The 20726-nt window shown below is 40.5% G+C and overlaps 1 long non-coding RNA gene across 1 annotated transcript in view; it reads right to left on the minus strand.

Moving 5' to 3' along the window:
- Positions 1-19730, minus strand: part of LOC144819027 (uncharacterized) — a 61940-nt gene extending 42210 nt beyond the window's left edge. Inside the window, exon 1 of the long non-coding RNA XR_013607199.1 lies at positions 19637-19730. This is a non-coding gene — a long non-coding RNA (uncharacterized LOC144819027). The remainder of the gene's footprint in view (positions 1-19636) is intronic.
- Between the last annotated feature and the right edge of the window lie 996 nt (positions 19731-20726).

Genomic DNA, 20726 nt, shown 5'->3' on the forward strand with positions numbered 1-20726 from the left:
CATCCATGACCTACTAGATGACATCGAGCCCATCCACTCTATCTTTAGACTCTTTGAAATCATTTCTGGGTTAAAAATTAACAGTACCAAATCGCACCCCTTTTACATGACACACAGGGAAAACCCGGAACCTATCCCCTTTGGCTCTACAAATTTGAATGTTGCACCACATACCTTTACATTTGTGGGTATCCAAATATATAGGAGTCACAGGACCTGCTTGAAGGCAACCTTATGAAAATTATCTGATCGTTAAATACCCAGATTATGTTCTGGACGTCACTTCCTATCTCGGTAATGGGGAGAGTAGCTATATCCAAGATGGTCCTGCTCCCAAGGCTGCTGTACTACTTTACAAACCTACTACTCATAATCCCACGCTAGATGCTCTACTCACGGACCTCATATGGGAGAAGGGCCCCAGGGGAATCAGTCTAGCAAAACTCAGGCTGAAGTCTGGGGAGGGAGGACTGGGAGCCCCCGATTTCAGACCATACTGCATAGCCAGTCAGCTGAAGTGGTTATCGTATTGGCTGGCCGGGCGTAACCTTCATGAAATTGACTACACGCCGCAGACACTGGCCCAAGGATCTCTACACACACTTCTCCTGCCAGGTGCCTGGTTGCCCCCTGGAAACCGACCTTTACTAAAAGTAGCCTTAGTCTACTGGAAACGGTGACTACAATACACTAAGAAAGCTACCCCATATTCAGATAATATTCTGCTGTAAGGCATACCAACTAATTAGGGACTGATTACTAACCACCGCTTACTGTATTGGATGCAAGAGGGGGTGGAAACAATAGGTAGTTTTTTCACGGAAGGTGTGCTAGTGGATCATAAAACTTCACCCAGACCCAGGGCGTCCCCCCAGACACTATTCTTGTTCCACGCCACAATCACACACTATGTTAAAAAAGCACTCGTCCCCTAATGGGGAAGAACATGAACTAGTACATGCAGTCTACTTGATGTGTAGGGGAAGCCACTTGGTCAGCTGGCTCCACAGGGGCACCCAGGCACATGCAGGAATCTCACTTGACCCTCTACGTGCAAAATGGGAGGGAGACATCGGATGGAACCTCACTGATAAGGAATGGGTGGCTGCCCTAGAGTTCTCCAAGAAAGTGTCCCAAAATGCTAAATTCAAGCACATCCAATACATGGTGCTACAAAGGGGATATCTCACACCATATAGTCTGAACAACATTTACACAGATGCCCAGCTCAGCTGCCCTAGGTGCGGGTCTGCGGATGCGGACTTGCCTCACATGCAATGGAACTGTCGAAAATGAGGGAGGTACTGAGCTAAAATAAGAGATATACTGTGAGACACAACAGGCACATCGCAATGGGACGCAGCAGAAAGCTGACTTTTGGGTCTGCACCCTCGCCCTCGAAAAATGGAAAACGCAATATAGATTTGCGGACTTGGCCATCTTATTGGCAAAGTGGGCCATTACCATGAGATGGAAGTCATCCTTCCCTCCTCGAATACACGCGTGGCACCCAGAGTTGGTCCGATGGGGAGTGGCGGAGAGCGTCATGCTACGGCTTGTGGAACAGAGAGGACAGCGCAAAATACGCTTCTCCATGGGGTGGGACTGTTTGCTAGAATCGGTCAAGGCCATAGATCTATCAGAACCTGCTAGTTCTCAGACAGGGTAGAGTATACACAGAATACACCTTGAGACCAGAGCAGCTCCCCAGCAATATAATTACAGCCCAGGTCACTCAGATATTATATAGAAAATACTGAGAGGTTCGCTAACTAATGGAGCACTGTATGGAACAACATGTCTAAGGGTGAGCCTAACAAGAGGGTTTGAGGGAGGGAGGGAGGGATGTTTATGTTAATCTTGGATTGAAATGAGTACTGAAAATGTGTACACATTTTTTAACCTAATATCAGTATGTGGGTACACAGTGGGCAAGGATAAGTTCTATTGGCTATACAGAGACTAACTGAAGGAATGGACTTGCAGATTCGAATGGCGAATGGAGCAACACGAGGAGTAATCATCAAATTGTTTTTTAATTATCTGAGGTCATAGTAGCTATTTCCCTACTACCAGTAAACAAAGCACCAGGCCCAACGGGGTGCCACAGGATGTTTTTAAAAGTGATATAGACATGTGGGCCCCCTTGCTAACACTGCACTTAAACTCAGTAGTCAACAGTAGTCTCCCTCTAACCTGGTCTCAATCAATATTAGTCCCTGTTTTTAAAAAGGGCAACAGGTCAGACCCCTCTTGTTTTAGGCCCATCTCTCTGAATGATTCAGAGATTAAAATTATTGTCCAGATTTTACTGTGTTGTCTCTCAGATCGGGCGGAGGAGAGAGGCTTTTTATTTCACCTACAGTATGTGTTTAGGCTAGGTCAGGGTACCATTGAATACAATCTGAACCTTTACTTGCTGATTTGTAAGTAAACCAAGAGGGGAGCAATTCATTTGGCCTTCATGGAACATAGCTCTGCTTTCGACAGAGTCAACCGCTTCAAACTATGGTTCATGATGGCTCAGATAGGAGTGGACGCTGCATTAATTAATTTTTGGAATGATTTGCACAAGGATCTTTTCACAAGTGTTAGGTTTGGCCCTAATGGAGAATGCACTGAGCACTTTAAATAGTGATGTGGGGTTTGTCAAGGTTCTTTCTAGGCACCGTTTTTTTATTTATTTATATCAATGAAATAGAACAAGTTCTGTCGGGCCCAGGTGTGAATGTCCCTAAAGTAGGAGGCCACTCTATACCGCCCCTGCTTTATGCAGATGATACAGTTTGAATTGCTCGGACAGCCAAGGGTTTACAAAAACTTCCTAATCTTTGTATTGATTATATGAACAGCTTCAACCTTTCTATCAACTTCTCAAAATCATATTTAATGAAGTTTGGTCCACCCCAAAAACGAAAACAATGAAATTTATGTAGATGGACACCTACATGAGTCAGGTTGATAAGTGTAAATATTTAGGAGTTCAGTTAGACTCTGGTCTAAACCAGCACTCCCTTATAACACAGAATGTGATGTCCTTTAACAGAGTCATGTTTAGTATCAGTGGTTTTTCACGCTGTTTGGGCGCACTTATATTAAATCTGTCTTGGAAATTCTCAGGGCTAAGTGCGTCGCATTAGGGAGCCATGGCAGTGATGTTATGGCCCGGCCATCGTGATCCAAATTGCAGAAAATAGATTTCTAAGGGGCCTCCTGGGAGTCCCACAAAGTATGTACCTTATTAGGTCATATTATTGACCAGATCTGACTTTCCACCTTAAAACTTTGGTTATCAATATGGACAAAGGACAAGCTCGGTTTTAATAGATTAATATTGCAGGATTATTTAAAATTGGACAAACCCCTCCTGATCATGTGGCTGGCTTATATCTCCTATAAAATGACGTCTTTAGGGAGGCCCAATTTATGCGCTAATCCCAGCTGCTTAGTAAGGTCTGATCATAAATGGGTTGCAGTGGCATTTACGGGCAAGATAGCAGAGGACCGGGAGGGCAATGCAATAGTGAAACTTTCACTTAGACATGTGATTCTAGTGAAAACTGTTAGTAATTTAGAACCTCGTTTGACTTGGAGCATGACTCGTTATCAGCAACGCTTATTGACTTATTTTAGGCTGAATCTATTCCTGCCTTTAGTTTTTTATAATCAGGGCTGTTTTAAGGATTCGGATCTGTCCTTATGAGACAATGACAATGTCTTGGTCAATTACATCTACACATTGTTATGATTTGTCCAAAATATAATACACTACCATATAACCTTTTGCAACCAATTTAAAAAATCTATTAATTGTATGCAAGTTAGGCTGGTTCTACTGTATTTACAGTTTTTAAACTCACCCACAGTGTGTTTCTCTCTTGTATGTTATCTCTCAAGGGTTTTAAAGAAAGTGATATCAAGTGGATGTAATTTTTTGTTTTTAACTGACGTGTCTGTTAGGATTTTATTTTTAAAATCAAATAAAGATTATATGATAATATATTTTTACATTATATATATGTTTATATAAAAATACACAGACTATACTTGGGTGTATATTTATATATTTATGTATTAATATATAGAATTAAATATTATTTTAATGTATATTATTTTTATAAATTAAAAAATTTAACATAACTATTTTAAGCTACATATATAAACATATTTTGGTACACAATATTTTTGTTTCACAATATTGTAGCTTTTGATATTGTGCTACTGATCCCATTGCTGGCAGCTTTTGACTGGCACCCTTAGATTTTCTATGTGCTCCCTCACACCCTTTTGGAGATCCAGGGGGCATACATTTTTACTCCCGTGGTTTTTTGGACTGCAAAAAAAGTTTGAAAACTTTTCAAAACATTTTACCTACCTACTACAAAAAAAGTAATCAAATGGCAGATGAACAACATCCAAATAAATGTCATATTCATTCCCCTGAAAGGCTCCAGCATCTCTGAAAAAACAGCAAAGTGTCTTCCAAGCAAAAATCTGAACAGCTCCACCGCCTTATGGATACCAACCAACTGCATGTACCCAACTGCCAATTCCACAGAGGCAGCTACAATGTCACATTTGTCCTTTGAGGAGGCAGCTTTTTCTTTAAAATAGTTATGAATCCCCCTTTTGGATCAGGACTTTGAAAACATGGTTGGACTTGTAGGCTTTCATTGGAATGAATCAACTTTGTGTATCTGACTATGGCTTTATCGCCACTGGCCTCAAATCAAATATAGATCCCATTCTACCGCAACCTGACTACCATTGGTGCTTATTGGTTTTTGGCCTTATTTTCACTTAAAGATAAAACATTCATATCTCATGTGCCCCCCATTTGGATGTTTGTAGTTTTGGTGTAATTTTGTTAATTACATTTTTCTTTATATTTCTAATTCAGCTTGTTTTTTTTTATTTCTATCTGCTCTGTGATATAGCTATCAAGGTTAATAGCTTATTTAGTGACATTAATGGTTCACCCTGACAAGAGTTGTGATTATTTCCTGAGGTGGGCAGTCACAATCCCTAAATCATAAACCAAGTTCCTACACATATTCATGTTCAACATGATGTCGCCACATTTGTGATTTAATGTGGAATATGAGCATGGATATCAACCCCTGGCCATATATTCAGGCTGCAATTCGCACATGTATATGTTAAGTGGGTCAAAGTAATTTGTTGCCTTAGTGTGAGTGGCATTTAGAGTGGTAGTGTGTGTGACTACATTTAGCTCCAATATTTTAGTGATTAAATGTATGAATAGCTTGAAACATGACACTGCACATATAGTCCATGCCATACATTATATGTACCTACACCTAGGTTAAGGATATTAGAGCAATGTCTAGCTTGTCAATGCATCTCCAACTATTAATATTGTGGGCCACATTTATAGAGGAAATGTATTAGTTATTTTGTTTTTTTCCTCATCTCACCAAGAGATGTCAGCAGATTTACCAAAGCCATCTTATTTTACTTCTGGGAGCCTCTCGGCTAACTGCATTTATCTAGACCAGCCCCGCCTGCCTCAATGAAATGTATTAGTGACTACGTATTAAAAAATTTACTTGGAGTTTATGGCTGCAGCACAGGATTGTGGAAACTATGTGGCAAGTGGGAATAGTGAGATGAAGGTTAAACTCTGAATAGTTGTGTGATTTATGATAAACACTTCAAATGTGAAATAGCATAGGCATACCTACTTTTTCAATATATTAAATCAACTTAGTTATAAAGTGTTAGCATCATATGTTTGTGTGACCATATATTTGTGTGAAAAACGTGTGTTCACTTACTGAGTTGAGGCGTGTGGATGTAGTAAAATTGTATAATGCGAGTTATTAATATGAGACTGTAGTGTGAGATTTGTAACCAGACAGGTAGTCTGGTTAAATTGTTGTTAGATATGGATTGTTGTTCATCAAGCTAAGGTTAGTGACTTTGATAGTTAACGTAGTGCATTTAACAAATTCTTTTACAGTGGTACTTATCTTCTATTTAGTTTTAGATTGAGTTGTTGTTCATTCTGCACTGCCAGATAGAGTCCTAAGCCTAGTAGTAGCATGGACATATTTTTAGACTAGGTTTCGGGGTTGTTGTAGCCATATTTTGATATTCCTCTATTAAAGTGTTAGAAGAATCACCATGTTTCCTTCCACAGATATTATAAGTTTTAAAGGTTGAAGGAGAAGTGGCTTTATGTCGCTACTCTAAATCTAGGAGACGGTGAACCCTTTGGATTTGTAGGAAGTGCAGTTCATACAAAGTCATTGAAAAATGTCTGTCATTGGTGATGGACTCTTACTCCAAATAGTGAATGTTTTACACTTTTTAAAAATAATCTCCGTAAGTGGGACTTTGCTTATGCAAAATGTAAAACTATTGGATTCCAGAACATGATAGTTTTCCCCCTTTGTGTGGGTGTCGTATTTTTATTTTTAATGTCCTTAACAGCTAGGTTTTTTGGGGGGTGACAGAGAACAAAAAAGCAATCCAACTCAAACCCACTCTAAATCTGGCTGATGATCATATAGCTTACCTCCGATGGGCAGTGCTGCATCAGGCTATTGGAAGAGGATCACTGAAATTATATCGACCACAAAAATATCGAGGAAAAAATATCGAGGGACAAAATATCTTTAAATTAAGTTAAAACTAATATAATAATAAATATATTTAATATAAACTTAGTTAAAATTATTAAATAAATGTAATATTAATAAATAATTAATGTAAATAAAAAAAAATATATAACAAAAATAATACATATAAATATATATATATATATTCACAGAAAAAACCATAGGTTATAGACCATATATAGTTAGGAATTAGCATTTACAAAACCTTGAAAATTCACTGAAAAAACCATAGGTTATAGACCATATATAGTTAGGAATTAGCATTTAGAAAACCTTATTTTACTCACACAAAACCATTGAAATTCCATATATAGTTAGTTTCACTAACTATATATCGCGCACCCGCAATCCACTGCTGATGATGTCACATATTACATCATTCATGACATGGTCAGTGACATCACTGATGACATCACTGATGACATCTCAAATGACATCACTGATGACATCACTGATGACATCTCAAATGACATCACTGATGACATCATGACACACCAATACCAGTTACTACATACGCACTCACTGATTCCTACGTCTACACACACATTCACTCATTCACCCATACAATCACTCATACATACAGTCACTCATTATTACAACACTATCATATGCACTCATACACCTATGCAGACAGTCACACACTGCCACTCATCCATGGAGTTACTCACACACCAAGTCAGTCCTGTAAAGAATCAATCACACTTCCATTTCTTCATCTATACAGTTAAACACAGAACACCATACTTCAGTGACATCACTGATGACATCACTAATGACATCTGAAATGACATCACTGATGACATCTCAAATGACATCACTGATGACATCATGACACACCAATACCAGTTACTACATACGCACTCACTGATTCGTACGTCTACACACACATTCACTCATTCACCCATACAATTACTCATACATACAGTCAGTTATTATTAGAACACTATCATATGCACTCATACACCTAGTCAGTCCTGTGAAGAATCAATCACACTTCGATTTCCTCATCTATAGTTAAACACAGAACACCATACTTTTCACACATATACTAACACATACTTACTCTCTTATACAATCACTGATACAAGTACACATTGATATGCACAGAGTCACACACCTCCCAGCCAGCCACACACACACTCAGTCTTCCATACATCCACTCATTCTTCAATATGTAAAACGTATTTAAACTTTACAAAAACACACAGACACTAGATGATGTCATCAGTGATGTCATTTGAGATGTCATCAGTGATGTCATCAGTGATGTCACTGACCATGTCATGAATGATGTAATATGTGACATCATCAGCAGTGGATTGCGGGGGCGCGATATATAGTTAGTGCAACTAACTATATATGGAATTTCAATGGTTTTGTGTGAGTAAAATAAGGTTTTCTAAATGCTAATTCCTAACTATATATGGTCTATAACCTATGGTTTTTTCAGTGAATTTTCAAGGTTTTGTAAATGCTAATTCCTAACTATATATGGTCTATAACCTATGGTTTTTTCTGTGAATTTCATTGGTTTTTTAACAGCTAATATCTGTAGCTGTAAAATGTATTCTTCTTTAAATCCAAAAATATATTTTATATGTTTATGAATAATTTTTTTTTTAAATATTTTTTTTTCTTCGTTCCCGCTTCGCGAATCGGGAAGCTTCCCGTTAGCTGACCTTGATGCCGCGAAATAGACCGCGAGCCGGTAAATGTTTCTTTACCGCAAGTGCCGCGTTAGAAAACAACATCGTGACGCCTCCCGTCCGCATGACGTTTCACGTTCTCGCGTGATACGTCATATGACGTGCTACGTTAGCGAACTGGTACGCGAAGCGAGTCGCAAAGCGCAGGTTTCTGGAAGCAAACCGGGAGGCCCTGCAAAGCGCTTAACGTAAACACAGCAAGTCATGTGACTTGGTAATAACACTTTTCATTGGTTCATTTCACTTTTGGTTTCCTAATGATGTAAGACTAGGTCATATAATCTAAAATGAACACTTTTGATTGGTTGAGAACTCTTGTTTTTCCCAAATGATGAAAATCCCTCCTTCTTTCCTCACTCTGACTTTCATCATTGTGAGAGAAAGACCCTTTGTGATCACTGAGCAATGGCTTCTTTAGTAGCTTCAGCTGGTGCTTCCCCACCACCTCCACCACATCCAAGGAAGAGTGGACCACCTGCTCAAGTTATAATTCAACAAGAAGAGGAAGAAGAGGAACAGGACGACGAGCACGAAGAGAGGCAGTTTTTGCCTGAGCAGCCCAGGACGTCTCACCGGAAAGAAAAATTCATTTGGCAATTTTTTAAAATTCCCAAAGGTCAGAAAAAAGTAAATGCAAGATACGTAACTTGCCTTATATGTCAAGATAGACTGTCCAGAGGGACCGACAAAAAATACAGCTTCGGAAACTACACAATGCATCGCCATATGACTAGGTGGCATCCTAACAACTACAGTGCTGCACAGTTTCGGAACGACCTAGATAATCTCCCTATTATGGCCAGAAGATCTGTTGTACCGGAAGTAACGGGACCAGAGGGCAGGGAGATGGTGCCAAATATACAAATGAGATTTGGTGAAGTAAAACACATCTGCGTATTTTGCGATGGATTCATTTGCTACGGAGAAAGAAGCATCACTCTGATCAACAGAGCTATTGACTATCATATGCAAGTTTGTACGAAACGCCCAAAATAATAAATACTTCTTTTTTTGTTTTGTTGCTCCTGTTGAGCCCTTTACAATGAATCGTTTTCATTGCCCCCTCCAAGAAAAACCCAAAAAAATATAAAACTGTTCAGAAAAATTCAAAAAAAGTAAAAAAATGTTCCGAAAAATAATAAAAAAAATATAAAACAACAAAAACAATAAAAAAAAAAAGTTATTTTCAGAACTACCTCCCCGTTATTAAAAAATTGGTACAATATTTGGAACTGTGCCAACCTCTATTTCTCTTAGTTCGCTTCCCAGTTCGCTCGCCGGTACGCGAACCAGAAGCGAACCAAAAACAGTAAGTATAAGGGAAGGAAACAGACACTTATGTTAAAAGAAAGACAGCTATAGGGGAGTAAACTAGAGATACTATTACCCGTAATCCACTGCTGATGATGTCACATATTACATCATTCATGACATGCTCAGTGACATCATCAGCAGAGGAGTGCGGGTTTTTTGGCAACGTGCCTTATCCACGGTTTAATAACGCTGCCTTTTGCTTTATATAAGTTTTCAAATTGTATGAAATATATACCAATAGGTCGTTATGAACCTTTAGGTAGTGCTTTTCTTCATGAGGTCTGGTCGCTTCCATACACATACAGATGTTTCAAAGATGATCAAGAAGTTTATCTGAATGGAGAGGAATGCACTGAGACGCCAGATCATTCACTAATGTGTAGGCACATACAGTTACACGGTTCATGCAACAAACACCGACCAAATATGGCTTGCGTGTTGCAAGGCACGCCAGTTCCTGCTATCATCCCCACGTTCAAGTTGTTGGAAAATGGTAGTTATTTGATGCTCAATAATGAAGATTGTTCTGAGTTAATTAAAAGTATTCCTTTTATCGTAACAGTAAGTGAACGGGTTATTTGCTGCAGAAATGTTCTATTTCCTCCCACACATGAACATAGGGAGTTTTCAATCTGGCCACAAATACCAACCTTGGGACAGATTTCAACGGCATGGCAAGAATAAGAGCTCTTTTGTCTCAGAGAGAGGTGGCCTTGAGTTCGGCCCGTGAAACTTTCGTGCTTCACATAGCGAACACCCGTACAGAGGTGCAGACCCTTTTCAATTCAGATTTGCCTTTCAATTTCAGCAAGATGGTTCCGACTATCTTTAACGCATCCTCCACAAAGACCCTGGCGCACTTTTTTAAAGTTGTTACCAGTGGTCTCGTGACTTCATTTGAGAAAATCTTTGGAGTCATCCCTGCTTCCTTTCATTCTATTTTCTCCACTCTGGTTCGTGGATTGGCATTTTTACTTGCATTACCAGCGGACGCTCTTGTGCTTTTTTACATTTTTAAATATGGATGTCCCTCCTATGCAACCTCCCACCCTGCAGCTGCTGACACTGTTCCGCAATCGCATGCTAGAATATTATGGCACAATGCCGTTGGCGATATTAAGCACGGCATATGGATTATCTTTTCGATTCTCCTACTTCACCTGTGTCCAGCCTGTATTTCACTGCCTGACCTGTGATTTCGATTGGGCCATTGATTTGTGTCTCTGCGGACCGGTTTCTCCTGACGTCGACTTTAATCAGCTGATGACTCCTATCATTACTCACGAGTTGGTTTGTCCTGGCGAAAGGATTATGGCTGTGGCATTGATGCATGGACTACTTGGTCCCTGGAATTTACTGGCGGCAGCACAGTCTTTCTTGGAACAGAGCTTTCTTGAAAACCCACCGAGCTGTCCTCTGATGGTGATAGAGGATCCGGTGCTGGGAGAGCACGTATGTTCTTTTCCGCTTTTAAATTGGATGGCTGAACTGTTTTCGGATGAAGACGGTGACTTCCTATTGGAGGCTGTTGCAGCTTATTTTGCATACACAGTTATGTCATAGACCTTTTTCATGTTTGATATGCTGAGTACTAGCATTTCATTGACAATTCATTGACTTATTTGTCAAGTTTTTATTATTTACCTTGCCTATTGGCTTAAGACTCGATAAAGTACTTGGCTGTTTTATTTTTCTTTAGCATTAAATTTTCCTAGTTTTTAATGCTTTACCTTGCGGACCGTCCACATATAAACTTGCAATCTGCTCTCATGAGATGGCACTTCTATTATCTTATTCAGTTCGTTTCCGGATCATGGGGAGGTGTCATCTAGGTCCTGGATATCTTTACACCGTGTTAAGTTAGCATGGGCTCATTACCGGTTTAAACGCCATTTTTCCTTTTTTGCAACTTCTGCACACGACACTTAGTTGTTGCTTTAGCTTTCCACCTAGTAGTTCATCGTGGTTTACATGAGAATAATATGTTATTGCTCTACTATCTGCTTTGCTCGTTAAACTATATCTGTACAGCGAGTGCTAAAGTTTCAAGAACAACACAATACAGAATTGTTATGAGGTCTGATCTCCACGACTTCATACTCATAACATAAGTGCAACTTCTGCCAATTCTGGGCATGAGGCGGGTTTTATATTGCTTTGCCGAACACACATACACAACAGTTGATGCGGTTCACATGAAGAGAGAGCTGGTGTATGCTGATGTGATTCCTTCAAATCTAAGACACTAAAGTATGGGCACGCCCTAAACCAACACAAAGAGACCTTCTTAGCAAATAATATAATATGTGTATTAGGGAGGGTGAGATATAAGCAGCCGCGGGCCGTGGAGGGAGTTACGGTGAGGCAGGGAGGCGGGGAGGGGGAGAAGCAGGGTGGAGCCCTCTCTACCTTGCCCCTCCCCCTCCCCGCCTCCCTGCCCCACCGTAACTCCCTCCACGGCCCGCGGCTGCTTATAAGTGTTGCTAACTCTTATTCATTTACAGCATGTTAACATACTGTCACCATTCGCTTTTTATGTACTAGTAACTATGCTGGTAATTTTGCTACTGATAATATGTGTACTTGTATTCTCCACCCTGCTTCTCCCCCTCCCCGCCTCCCTGCCTCACCGTAACTCCCTCCACGGCCCGCGGCTGCTTATAAGTGTTGCTAACTCTTATTCATTTACAGCATGTTAACATACTATCACCATTCGCTTTTTATGTACTAGTAACTATGCTGGTAATTTTGCTACTGATAATATGTGTACTTGTATTATCTAAGATACTACGCCTGAGAAGACGGCATTAGTAAATAAACATTTCAAATACACATGTGTTCTTCTTAACTCCATGTTCTGGTTTCTAAGAAATATATAACGACCGACTGTTCATGAGTTCCACGTATCCTGAGGTACTATAAGTTCATATTCTGGATTGTCTAAACATTGAGAGTTTGTTATATCCAATGTGACACTGTACCTAGCTTGCTAAGGAGTTTTTGATTACTAACGTGAGTTTTGGGACACCCTAATTCGCCGAGGTTCCAATCCTCTGTCCACAGTTCTGTGTGAGAACAGAAACCCTGCGACAGGGGCACCCCCGACCCTTGCTGGAGCTTCATCACACTTGCGATACAACTCCAGCAATGCGCCACCTTTACGGCACAGATACATCACGCATCTGTGCTGTTTTTGCCCCATGATGCGCCGCATTGTAAATGCAGCACACCATAGGTGACGGAACAGCGGCACAGAATGACTAACACATCCCTGGTGATGCGCCAGTCATCATAAATGTATCCCTATGCTTCTTATCTTGTTAGAGATGAACCGCCATATGTATCATCAAAGTTTTTTGCATTTCTTAAATAGCGAACTTTTAGGAATAAATAGCGATTCTTTACCATTCCTAGTTTGCGATTAGCTATTTGCTAATTACAAATTACCCATTCATTTCCTTCATTTCCATAGGGCGGTTGGACTCACTTTTAGCTCGAACGGCTGAATGGATTTCCACGAAACTTGGCAAAATTGTAGGGACTGGTAGCCCGATGTGCCTTTGCTATGTCTCAAGATATATGCTCCAGTGGTTTTTACGAAAATTAACTTTGAAAAATATATATTGGGCTACATTGGCCTATATATATGTTGGAGCCCAAATGTAGCCCAATGTAGCCCAATGAAGCCCAATGTAGCCCAATGTAGCCCAAAGATGGCCGCCAGACACACAAAAAAACAAATGTAGCCCAAATATCAGCCAGATGTAGCCCAACTATAGCCCAGTGACAGAATGACCAATCAGCTTCGCAAACCTCCGTTACGCGAAGCGGAGCGCTGTTACAGATATATATCTTTTTTTGAACGTTAATTTCTCAAAATCCACTGGAGCACATATATTGAGACCTAGCAAAGGCACATCGGGCTACCAGTCCCTAATAATTTGCCAAGTTTCGTGCAAATCCATTCAGCCGTTCGATTATTATTATTATTATTTTTTTTTGCCCCGCGGGGCCCTTTTAAAACCTCCACATCAAACCTAGGGGGTCAGCGAGGATCTACTATGCCCCCTTATAGTTATTTCCCCCTTTGTTTTGACCTCCTCTTGTCTCTCGATCCTACCGAGAGACAAGATGGCGGCCGCTTCGGACTTTTTGGAATGTTGACAGACGCCGGAGAACCAATCAGCTTCGCTTCACAAAGCTCCGTTGCGCGTAAAGTACGCGTCCTGGGACGCTGCCAGGTCCGCTGTTACAGATATATATCTTTTTTTAAACGTTAATTTCTCAAAATCCACTGGAGCACATATATTGAGACCTACAAAAGGCACATCGGGCTACCAGTCCCTACAATTTTGCCAAGTTTCGTGCAAATCCATTCAGCCGTTCGGGCTAAAAGTGAGGCCGACCGCCCTATGGAAAACTCAATGTTAAAAACACGTTTTGGGACCCCCCTTTTTTCTCGGCCCCCCCTTGACGAACCCCCCCCAAATTTTCAAGGGCTGCTCAGAAACAAAATGTGCCATTTTCCTGAAAAATTCAGCCAATTCCGTCCACAAACGCCAAAGTTATTAGACATAGAATTTTCAAAAATCCCATAGAGAAAAAATCCTAACTATATATACCTACTGGCGACCGCCAGTAGGTAATAAATACATATTATTAAATAAACATGTATAATATTTTTACCGCAGCATAGCAAAATGGTTAAAATGTATTGTAACAACTCTAGTGAGTTCAACAGTATCGAAAGCGTTGGATAGCGTAGGGGTAAAATTTACTATTCCCACTCCAGAGAGTGCAAAGTAGGGAAAGCGTTGGATAGGATAGGGGTAAAAATTACTATTCCCACTCCAGTGGGTGCAACAGTAGGGAAAGCGCTGGATAGCGTAGGGGTTAAAATTACTATTCCCACTCCAGTGGGTGCAACAGTAGGGAAAGCGCTGAATAGCATAGGGGTTAAAAAAAAAATTCCACTCCAGTGGGTGCAACAGTAGGGAAAACGTTGGATAGCGTAGGGGTAAAAATTACTATTCCCACTCCAAAGAGTGCAACAGTAGGGAAAGCGCTGGATAGCGTAGGGGTTAAAATTACTATTCCCACTCCAGTGGGTGCCACAGTAGGGAAAGAGCTGGATAGCTTAGGGGTTAAAATTACTATTCCCACTCCAGTGGGTGCAACAGTAGGGAAAGGGCTGGATAGCGTAGGGGTTAAAATTACGATTCCCACTCCAGTGGGTGCAACAGTAGGGAAAGCACTGGATAGCGTAGGGGTAAAAATTACTATTCCCACTCGAGTGGGTGCAACAGTAGGGAAAGCGCTGGATAGCATAGGGGTAACCATTAATTTTCCCACTCCAGTGGATACAACACTAGGGAAAGCGTTGGATAGCGTAGGGGTTAACATTACTATTCCCACTCCAGTGGGTGCAACAGTAGGGAAAGCGCTGGATAGCATAGGGGTTAAAATTACTATTTCCACTCCAGTGGGTGCAACAGTAAGGAAAGCGCTGGATAGCGTAGGGGGTTAAAATTACTATTCCCACTCCAGTGGGTGCAACAGTAGGGAAAGCGTTGGATAGCGTAGGGGTAAAAATTACTATTCCCACTCCAGTGGGTGCAACAGTAGGGAAAGCGTTGGATAGCGTAATGGTAAAAATTACTATTCACACACCAGTGGGTGCAACAGTAGGGAAAACGATGGATAGCATAGGGGTAAAAATTACTATTCCCACTCCAGTGAGTGCAACAGTAGAAAAAGTAAAAACTTCATAAATAAATATAATTATTAGAAATATTATTACCAATTATATTTATTTCCAATACCAATTACTTTTATTTACCAATTAAATTTTATTTAATGGACAATTATTAATTAATTAACAATTTTAATTAATTTACATAATTAATTAATTTTTATTAAATTACTTCCCACCCTGTCCCCCTATAAACTCACAACCCACTACAGAAAATAATTGACTAAATATTAATTATTTATCAATTAAATATTTATAATGTATTACCAATTATATTTTAATTAACCCCTTCGACGCTCATGACGAGCTGGGCTCGTCATGAGGTAGCCTCCTTGCACGCTCATGACGAGCCCAGCTCGTCATGAATAATGGGTTTTTGTAAATCCCAGCGCAGCAGCAGAATATCGACCGCACGCATGCGGTTAATTACCAATTAATAATTAATTAACAATTATTATTAATGTACATAATTAATTATTTATAATTAAATTACTTCCCACCCTATTCCCCTATAAACCCACAACCCGCTACAGAAAATAATTTACTAAAAATTCATTATTTATCAATTAATCAATTATTATTAATTACCAATTATATTTAAATTAATTACCAATTAATAATTAATTAACAATTATAATTATTTTACAAAATTAATTAATTATATTTAAATTACTTCCCACCCTATTCCCCTATAAACCCACAACCCGCTTCAGAAAATAATTTACTAAAAATTAATTATTGATCAATTAATCAATTATTATTAATGACCAATTATATTTTAATTAATTAACAATTAATAATTATTTAACAATTACAATTATATTACAGATTTAATTAATTATAATTAAATTACTTCCCACCCTATTCCCCTATAAACCCACAACCCGCTACATATTTATATTACACAATTATTTAAAACGTACCTTATTTTCGATTTTTTGGTTGTCTATATTCTATCTAGTCGATATTATGTCTAGTCTATATTTTTGATTCGATATTTTGGCTATTAATATCGATATTACTCGATATTTTTGTAGTCTATATTATGTCTGGTCGATATTTTGTCTAGTCTATATTTTTACCTCCATATTATGTCCAGTCGATATTTTGGAATCGATATTATGTCTGTTTACCATTGGAAGAGTATTTCAGTGAGGACGCTGTAGTAGGCTCCATCGTCAACATAATACTGGTCCGTCTGGCCTTTAATTGGACAAGCACACTAAGATTTTGACAGACAATCTATTCTATAGCAGAATAGCCTGTCTGCCAAACTCTGAATTGGGTCTTTAGTCAGAAGGTACAATCTTTCACAGTCTGAAATTGATCTTAGATAGTAGTCAACCACAATCAATGAGCTCTGGTTTGTACTTTACTTTTTCTTTATGCTTTTTCCATTAAAACGTGAAAAACTCATATCTCTGGTACCCCTTCCTGGATTTTATTGATTTTTTTTGTTTTCTAATGACATTTTTTTGTTTGGGTGGTTTTAGAAATTGGTTGTGGAATTTTATTGTGTTGCCTTTTGGCACGATAATTGTTTTGGTACTGCTAAATATGTTATACATTTTTCCTTACGATAACTCACAATGTGAGCTCGTCCAAACCACAGAGCTGTAGGTGTCGGACTTTTAACCTCCCGGCCCATTGGTGCAAGGACTTAGTTCAATTCACCCATATAAGAATATAGCAGCACTGTGATCCATACACAACCCACTGATCAGCATTGTATAGGAAGTGCTTTATGGTCATGATTAAACTCACTAGATAAGTCCAGGGACACAGTGGGACTCAAAACCAACTTTTGTAACAACATCAACAAGTGGTTTGGGATGTATGACATTACAACGCATGCTTTTACATCGCATGCTTTTACAATGCGGTTTTTACAACGCATACCATTACAACGCATAATGCTTTTAGGCGCTGGATAGTGAATTGTTTAATTTACTATTCCAACTCCGGTACCCGTGGATAGTAGGGAAGGTGTTGGATAGTACATTAAACACATTCCCTATCCTAGAGCGCCCCCCAGCGCAATGCGTTGTAATGGTTTGCGTTGTAAAAGTTGCGTCGTAAAGGCACTGCGTGGTAAAAGTTGCATTGTAAAGGATGTTTCCCAGTGGTTTGCAACCCATGTGGTTGCCCTGGAGATGAATAGGATCCCTGAGGAGCATTGGGGGGACAGTCTTTGGAGACAAAAGCCTCTTGAAGGGATGGGCACCCTGCTAGCCCTAGAAAAGGGAGACAGGATGAGGTGTCCACCAATGAAAATCACCCTTGTCAGGAAGTATGGCCTCACACCAGAAACATACAGGCAGAAATTTAGGGACAGTCATAAGCTGCCCCTTCAGTCCAGGGTGTATTGTGTAGATTCCTTTTGCAAGGCACTGGATAGTTGTGTGAATGGCAGTGAAGTAAATAATTACCCGGGACTTACAATTTGGTGACAAGAGAGCATAAGCTCAGCCTTTCTTTAGCATAACTACACCAACACCTGATGATAGCAAGCTTACTGACTCTGAGAGCTTGACAAGTGAGTGGAACACTGGCACAGCACCAGGGTCCACAAGAAGGTATCTGGGGGGGGGGGGGTGTTACCACAAGGCTGGGCTGGGACCCTACCATAAGAAGGAGGCAGGAAATAAAATTAAAAACAAGGCGTTGTCTAAAGGTTACAAAAATAGTTCCACAAGGACGATTCCCCATTCTCACCTAACTCTAACTGCCATGATTCTCTCATCAGTTTGGGAACTCCAAGGACGATACCAAGTATCCCTAGTGGGCAATGCCTAGTAGTGGACAAAAACTGGGAGAATGGCTAGTGTAGTCCCCGGGAGGAGACTGCCCCAGTTAGTATGGGGGGAGTGCAGAGGTTACAATAGTGTCCCTGGGTGATAGAGTGATGATGCCAAGAGCCCTATGCCTAGCAATACCATTAAGTACTAGCAGTGGGTTACCATCAATAGGCAGAGATTGGAGGCTCTGAGAGACACAGGAGCCAGAATGACAACCATGAGGTCTCGGCTGGTGTCCTCTGAGCAGGTAGTCCCTAATGTATGCCACCAGGTTGCAGCAGCTGACAACCATGAGAGCGGCTTGGGTTCTCTTTGAATGGGGTAAGTCTCAGATTCTTTTAGGGTAGCTGTGAGTCCATCTAGGCCTGTGGATTTTCTGCTTGGTAATGACCTGGAGTACACCATCTAGAAAGAGGTAGAGCTCCAGTCCCACCTGGAAATGTTGGGGTTTCCTGTGTGAGTGTGCCTGCCACATGGTCAATGGCTGCCTGAGAGGGTAGTCAGGAGGACCTGGAGCCTGGACGAATGGCCCAGGTACCTGCTAAAAAGAGAAAGTGTAATGGGGTGGGAAGTCCACTCCTGCAAAGCTCATTTTTTTAGGGGGATTCAAATATTAAAAGACTTAGGGGCTTATTTACAAGGCCCTTGCGACACTTTTGCATCATTTTTAACAGGGTAAAAGTGATGCAAAAGTGGCACAAAGGGTTTATAAATCTGCCCATTATTGTTTCAGGTAACTTTTGGCCAGATGGATTTTTTACCCTAGGGATGGTTTACCCATGTTGCATTTATTATGCTTTATTGCATTTTTCTCCTTTACATTCCTAAACTTGCTGTGGACACACCATTACATGGCGACATCAGCATGGTTTTCCTTCTGCAAAGCTTTTTTCTGTATGCACACAGCAGTAATTAAAATTAAATTTTCAGATCCTTATTGAATGCACACAGATACAATCGCCTTAATTTGATATGTTGTTTACTCCTCCTCATGCCATTATTTGCCCATCGCTATCTTTGTTACTAAGCCGACTGAGGAGATTAGACACTCCAACATGGCCGACGGTATTTGTTTTACAACTACGCATTAGCCCATCGAGCATAATGCTGATCAATACCCCACGAGGCTTTTGCACATCAACACACCACAGGGGCTGATGAATTGCCCACTTTTAATCCTTTATAAACAAGTAGGATACTGAATTTACTGTTCAAAGATGGCTGACGTCTTTGGAGCAGGTACAGTCCTACAACGGTTACCGTTCCCAAGCCTATATGAATGTGCGTTCTTCTGCAGGCCATTAGCTCTCCAGCGTACATGCCAGCGCAATTAACACTCACGTGCAGAACAAAGACAAGCTGTCTTATCTAAAGACCATTCACAATCCTTCCCTTCTCTTTGCTTCTTCGCTTGCCACCTACCCGTTTCCCGGCTTCCAGGACTTTGTCTTGCAACTCCCTTGTTCCTTCTACTTCTACCTCACCACAAAGGACGTTCCGCATCAGTCTTGCACCTGGATGGAAAAACAAGAAGAAAAGGAAATAAGAATTAACAGACTTGATGCCGCTACATGCTGAGCTCAGTCACAACATTTTGCTTGGAGACAAGGTAACCTGTGTTTTTTTCAACTTGTACTTTCTGTTGGCAGGGCTCTGCCAGGAAGGACTTGGGTGAAGCTAACCCTGTCCAAATTAGCTTGTGGGTTTGATGCTGGAATCATATTCCCTACAGTTTTGGATCTTTGATGAAGGAACCCCTATGGACTCTCTCAAAACAACTGACAACAAACCTAATGTTTGGTTGAGACATAAAGCTTTCAAGGGGTTATACCTTGAAAGACCCATTCTGACCCCCTTTCCCTTAGGATTTGCACCGGAGCAATGTCTCCTTCTGTAAACTGAAGGCAAGTCTTAGGAGTATTTGGGAACCAGTATTGCCACCCCATTAGAATCACCTGGGATACAGGTAGGAGGCTTATAACAAGCCTAGCCAAAAAGTGTGAGTGATGTAGTCTGTGGAGAGAAGGAGCAGGTTGGATTAGTGGAGGCTGTCACCTTCTTCCCTTCCTTGACCCTAGAGCAACAGAGAGACTGTTGCCAAGTGTTCTGGCAGTTTGTCTATCTCTTCTCCCTAAACCCCAGGGTTCATTACTAAGCCTGGGCAGTAAATTCTGCTCCGTTTGTGGAGTTTGCAGCATTTTTCACATTCCACAGAGTTCGAAGAGTTCCGAAAAACTCCACACTGCTACTCCAAAGGTAGACCACTTCCCTGACAGATTTCTCAATGCAGGCTTTCGCGGAGGGTCCCCACCGCTCTCATTGAGAAACCTTCTGCTCCTGTTGTGGAAGCTGCTGCTGGAGTAGAACTTCTACTTGAGCAGCAGAAAGAAGCAGTGCCCTACAAACTCCTTGCACTAAAAATCAGTGTGAACGGCGTGAGGTAACCCACTCCACCGTTCATGGAACTTCACATAACTTGACAGAGTATTTTTGTCGTTTCATGGAGTTCCGC

This window comes from Lissotriton helveticus, chromosome 2_1, assembly GCF_964261635.1.
Source record: "Lissotriton helveticus chromosome 2_1, aLisHel1.1, whole genome shotgun sequence".
NCBI classification, from domain to species: Eukaryota; Metazoa; Chordata; class Amphibia; order Caudata; family Salamandridae; genus Lissotriton; species Lissotriton helveticus.